General features: G+C 41.4%; 1 pseudogene; it reads left to right on the forward strand.

Moving 5' to 3' along the window:
- The first annotated feature begins 5092 nt into the window (after positions 1-5092).
- Positions 5093-6576, forward strand: LOC109872691 (UDP-glucuronosyltransferase 2A3-like; annotated as a pseudogene).
- Positions 6577-6826: the final 250 nt, after the last annotated feature.

Raw genomic sequence — 6826 nt, forward strand, 5'->3', positions numbered from 1 at the left:
ACAGTTGCATTCATAAGTTTTATTGACAGATACAATTAAAATTAAAATTAAATAATGTTAAAGAAAATGTTTTAAAAAATAAAGCAGAAACCTGATAAAGTAAATGTATATGAATGCTGTAAGTACAGAAATTATTTGCCCACTGGGAAATGAATATCCAACCAGTCAGTGAGAACTGTGTGGAGTTTGGAGTTCGTGACAGCAACTATGTGAGCTTGTTACATGTGCATGTTCGCCAGAGTTTGTAGCTCAAACCATTCGGTCTCCTTCGGATTCCGCCCTTGTCTCCCAAACGCAGCTCTACCCTCGTTAATCACACAGTCTAATGGTATCTATGGATGCGGAAGGGATAAACACATCCAATTGTTCAACCCAGAAGTCGGTAGCTCAACCATACAGTGTTTAAAAGGAGTTATAAGTCCAAAGCGCACCGGCAATACGGTGGGACTCATTGGGTTAAGCGCAAATCAAAAAGATTTAACACGTTAGTAAACAGGTATGACTAAAATTGTGAGATAGTCATTCAGTGCTTGACAAATTGTGAGCCTATTAAGCTTGGTTGAATAACGGTTTATAAATTCACTTAAAATGGTCATAAGACAACCTCTTATTTCATCATGGAACCTGGCAAGGTTGAGGAACATTCTCAGTATTGGATGGGATGCATTGGTGCACTTTTATATTTATCCCAGGAAATAAGGCATTTCGCCACGATCTGCAACATGCTCAAAATAACGATGACGTGCCCACAATTTATGTTGATAGTGCATAGTGACAGTGTGCAAAATCCAGACATGAGATTGTCATGAAAGAGAGTGTTGTAGAGGAGACAAAAATGTCCACAAAGAGAGAAGCTATCTCTCTTTTAAATTATCCAGCATAATACCCAAGCTAGCTAGCAAACATGATACTCAACTCAACCCTCTCATTTGCATAGTATTTTCATGCCGGCCCTGGTTCCGTCTTTTGGCCTTGTTAAAACGGATCCTTTCTGTATTTCCTGTTGGATCATTTGAATGATCCTTTTCATGGAGAAATAACTTAATCTGTCGTCCAGACATTGAATCAATGTTGTTTCCACGTCATTTCAATGAAATTACATTGAACCAACGTGATATAGTCATTGAATTGACGTCTGTTCCCAGTGGTGGGCAGATAGGCATAGTGTGAATGCTGCTAGAGTCAGGGCATACTGTATATATCCGTCATTGGCCCAGTCTGCTGTTAATCACCACTGCCACAATACCCTCTCAATTAATCTACATTTTAATTTATCTCAGTTTAAACAGATCTGAACTGATCTGAACTTTATTTGTAAAGCACTTTTTATAAATGTATACTCAAAGCACCAACCTAATTCCAGTTGTAACACTTTTGTTTTCCGTTAATCAAAACGAAAGGCCTTCATTCAGGTTTTGCAGCTTTTGTGTGAGCTTTCCGTTAAGTAGCTTGCACACCTGCAGTTATTCCAGACATATATACCTGCAGTTATTCCAGACATATATACCTGCAGTTATTCCAGACATATATACCTGCAGTTATTCCAGACATATATACCTGCAGTTAGTCCATATACCTGCAGTTATTCCAGACATATATACCTGCAGTTATTCCAGACATATATACCTGCAGTTATTCCAGACATATATACCTGCAGTTATTCCAGACATATATACCTGCAGTTATTCCAGACATATATACCTGCAGTTAGTCCATATACCTGCAGTTATTCCAGACATATATAGCTGCAGTTATTCCAAACATATATACCTGCAGTTATTCCAGACATATATACCTGCAGTTATTCCAGACATATATACCTGCAGTTATTCCAGACATATTGTATTGTGCTTCATGACTAAGTCAAAGTCGTCTCCTGTCATCCCAGCTAACAATTCCAGGGAGAGAGAATGTATTTGTAATGTAACCCGTAACCCGTAATGTTCCCCAGATGTTTGTGTCCAGTTTTCTATTAGTTAGGATGTATGGAAGCAAAAACCTCAACCATGTTTGGTGGGACGTTGATGGAAAATTCTTCTAACCCTCAGAAATCTGGAAACATGAATGTTTTTGCAATGTTCTCACGAAACGTGTCTAGAACATGATCTTATATTCTGAGAACATTGCAAGCAACATGGCAACCACGTTGATGGAATATTCCCCTAAAGTCATGTTCTCAAATTGTTCAGAGAACTTCAAGAAACAACGTAGAACCACATGGGAACGTGTGTGGAATGTCCTGTGTAAGTACTGACATTGTCTTAGCACAATCCACACAAGTTCCCATGTGGTTCAATTTATTGTGATTTTTTTACTAAATCCTGGGAACGTTCTCAGAACGTTCAGAGAATGTATGGTTCTCTTTCATGCCAGTTCATGGCAATATTCGGGGAGTGTTCTACAAAATAGAAGTGTGCACATAAACATCAATAAGCTTTAAATTCCATTCTCAGATGGTGAAGAAAACTTAACGAGCGTTCCGAGAATGTTCTAAGACTGCTATTTAAAAACATATGTGTTCCGTTCTCAGCATCAACTAATCCTGGTGCCACAGTGTACTAATTCAATGGATAGAGACCAGAAAATCATAGGTTTGAATCTCACTGATGCTGTGTCACAATAAAAAATTAATGTGTTGACATGATTAATGCCTACGGAAATGCATTTCCATGTGTCCTATCTGTGCTTGGTTTTCAAAAAAGTGAACCCAAAATAAGCTAACAGTGTTATTTAAGGTGTTATTGAAACATTCAGTGAAGGTTTTAACCTCCAAATAACCTAGAATTGAATTTCTCTGAGTGTTAATAAAAAACCTCCCAGTAAACGTTCAAGTAACAAGAGTAAAACATTCTCAGAACCTCCATTCAACCTAAAAAAATAATCGTTCCCAGAACAGTCAAAATGTTCACTTCTGTTCTCAGAATGTTTTTTTTTTTACAAATTCAATTTTACCAGTCAGAAAACTTATGGCTTCATTCCCACAAGCAATGTGAAACCAAAAACACACGTTCCCACAACTTCCATGGAACCGAATGTGCTAGCTTGGTATAGTTCCCCCCCAAAAATCTTTATAATAAAAACTATAAATAATTGATAATAATGGATAATAGTGTAAAATGGGTAAAAAGGGTGCAGTTATTTTGTGGAAGATTTGGTCATATCTCTACAGGGTTACAGCCGGACTGTGAATGAGTAAACAGGAAGCCACAATTGTGTCACGCTGCTATACTTTCCTGGCAACATTTTTACGAGTTTACTTCTGTACACTGTAAAAAAAAAAAAAAAAACATCTGAAGGGGGCGAACTAAATAGGATTTAGCAACTAGTTACTCACAGAACAAGTTTATTTTACCAAGACTCGCAATTTAAAATACTGTGTTGGCTTAAGATACATGAGTTTAATAAACATATTGCCCATTGTGCCTTTCAGCAAGTACTTTATTTTATTCAATTTACTTGTTAAGGAACATTTACAATTCAAAACATAGATATCAGTTGAAATATGATGCATTTAACCAAAGAGCAAGAATGGGGATTTGTTCTCATTATTAGTGATATTTTTTGCACCTGTTTATCTGGTTGGATAGATTTGACAGAACCCTCCATCAGGTCCATGATTGGACCATGACTGAAGTTAGAAAGGAAGTGGATTCTATTAGTAGAACAGTAATTTACTTTTATTTTGTATTTATTTTTTATCAGTCATCTGTCTATCACTTGCTATTTCCCAACTTGTCTCATTGACTCAGAAAAAGTGTTGGTCAAATGTGAATTGCATGCAACACAAATGTAAGGTCAAAAAGAAGTGGAAGTCAATATTTTTGAGTTGGATCACCTTGAATGATTTACAGCGCAGCCAATAATTAGGCTTGAACTTGATGCTGAAAAAACGTTTTAAAAAGCCAAACCAACCCACAAGATGCCAGGTATGTCCTGCTAGATCTCGGAGAACAATACAAAGTTGACACTTAGAGCCTGAAGAAGCATACTGCTGAGGCATGTTGAAGCAATATCATGTGAACATACAACTCAATATCAGCGCAACAATTAAAACAATACTTATTTTGAAAATATTGAAGGCGTCATGATGCTGCTACTCTATCCAGCTTTAATGTTACCTTTAGGTGGTTTAGGCTTGTTAACAGCATTCCAACCCCATCCATTTTTGCTCCCTCAACCATGCTGATGCTATGTAAACAAAAACAAAATCCTTGGGTCACGAGTAAAAAGCCAACAATATGCAGCATATGTAAAGTCTGTTGTATGTCGCTACTTCTGTGTTATTACAAGACATATTTTCCCCCACAAGAAAAGGACTATTAAGAGTGTTGTCTTCCGTGTCATTGTGTCTGCAGGCAGGTCTGATCACCATGCAGTATCATAGTCCATCAGCAGGTGGCAGCACCTTCTCTGAAGGGCTGAAATACTGGCCTCTTCGACTGCTGTCTGGACATTCCTTCCTGTGAGTATCCATTGGAAATCATATCCCATCAGCCCCTATGCTCCGAGGATGCTTCACAAAGCCACCACTGCAACACTGATGAATAACAGACACGATCAGGCTATGACTGTTTTTACTTCTTGTAGTAAGAGTTACAAAACTAATAGTGTCTCAAAAGAGTGGTATTGTTGTTACTCTCTCTGTTGATGAGGTGTGTCTGACTGTTTGTGTAGGTTGCTGTGGTTTCTGGTGCTGTCCTTGCTTTGCCTGCTCCACCTTGGGAGAATTTAGATAGAGTACCTGTCTGCCTTTACTGGAGCTCATGGGCCCTGCTTGGTTGGTTGCTTTTCAGGTGCACATCTGTGTGCCACCCACAAGTCTGTCCTAGCTAGAAAAACCTAGACAACAAGGCAATCAAAATCAACATACAGAATGTAATCATTCCTTTGTAAGAATGATATAAAACATTGAAAGTTTATTTTACAACTCATTCCAACCTTCCAAATATATATTCTACACCTTAAAATACTGTACTTGTACTACTATTAAGCATTGCATGATTTTTTTTTTGCTATTAAAAATAAATACACTTTTGTGTAAATGATTTCCATTTCCCACGACTACGATCTTGTTTCTATTCAGGTGAAAGAAATGTCTGAGCGTGTGCTGAAAGCCCTGGTCCTGCCCACCTTTGTCTGGCTCCTCCTCCCGTTGTTGCTCCTCCTTCTCACACCAGCCCCTAGTTGCCATGGCAGCAGGATCCTGGTGTTCCCTATGGATGGTAGCCACTGGGTCAACATGGAGGTGCTGGTGAAGGAACTCAATGGGCGGGGCCAACAGATGACCGTCATACGACAGGCTGACAGCTGGTTTTGTCAGGGAGACCTCACCCCACTACACCTCAGTCACGGTGAAGCCGGAGGATACAGAGTTCGACCTTTTTGAGCAGGCTGTGCGTAATGTCCTGGAGGGACACAGGCCTGATCCAGATCAGAGAGCTGCCGACAGTGCCACCATAACCATGCTCTCCGGGCCCTGATGGCAGAGCTCAAGGACTCAAGCTTTGACCTCATGCTCACAGACCTTGGCATGCATGCTGGTTTCATCTTAGTGAATTTCTTCAACCATGCTCTACGATGTGTACTGGATGAGCTTTGGAGAGGACCATTTCTACAAAGCCTCCTCTCCTATCTCGTATGTGCCTGTACCAGGCTCTGGGCTCATTGACAACATGGGTCTCCTCCAGAGGTCACAGAACCTCCTATATTACATCATCAACCTCCTCCTGTTGTTCCAACCCATTTACAGTGACATACTGGATTAATATTCCCCCGAGGGAGTGACATGCTGCCCATGCAGCAGTCAGGTGATGTATGGCTGATGAGGGTGGACTTGTGTTTGAGTTTCTGTGGCCCAGTATGCCTAATGTGGTCTACATAAGGGGGTTCATGCAGAGCTCTGGGGAGCAGGGTGTGGTTGGGTTGTCCCTGTGAACCCTCATCTCTGCTCCAGCCTAAGGAGGTGACTGAGGCTGTCGCTGCCGCCTTCGCCCAACTGCCACAGGAGGTGGAAAGAAAACTGTCCTCTCTAGGGAACAACACCCTGCTGCTGGACGGCTCCTCCAGAATGACCTCCTGGGCCACCCAAAGACCCGTGCATTTGTGGCCCATGGAGGCACCAACGGTGTCTATGAGGCCATTTACCAAGGTGTCCCTGTGCTGGGCCTGCCTCTGCTGTTTGACCAACAGGACAACCTGGTGCGTCTGCAAGCCAACAGGGCGGCCCGGTTGCTGGATGCAGCCACGCTCACTGAATGGGAGTTCCTGGAGGCGCTGCAGGACATCCTGAAGAACCCCTCTTACCAGCGCAGCATGAAGAGACTCTGCACCCTAAACCGGGACCAGCTTCTCCACCCCCTGGACCGTGCTGCCTTCTGGGTGGAGTATGTGATCAGGAACGAATGTGCTGCCCACCTCCGTACTGAGGCCTACAGCATGCCCTGGTACTCCTACTCCAGCATTTATGTGCTGGCTCTACTACTGACCATCCCAATGGGCTCTGTAGGGGCTCTGTCAGAGTGCTACTCAAACGAAGGTCCAAGAAGTCAATGCCCCAACCAGAGAACACAAAGATAGAGGACAAACCTAAAAGGGAAAAAAGTGGAAAACACACAACTAGATGAAAAGAAAACAGAGAAAATGTCCCATGCAAATAGGAACAAACAGAGAAAACCCAGATAGTGAATAGCAAAACGCAGTGAACTGGGAGACCTGGTCCTAAGATACAGATGTTTTGATGCAGATTTTAACAACTAAGTCAAACTAAAGTTGTACTGTATTTCTCACTCACAATTCTCTGTGGATCAGAATGCAAAAGGTGCTTCTA

The sequence above is a fragment of the Oncorhynchus kisutch genome, linkage group LG28 (assembly GCF_002021735.2).
Source record: "Oncorhynchus kisutch isolate 150728-3 linkage group LG28, Okis_V2, whole genome shotgun sequence".
Classification (NCBI taxonomy): Eukaryota; Metazoa; Chordata; class Actinopteri; order Salmoniformes; family Salmonidae; genus Oncorhynchus; species Oncorhynchus kisutch.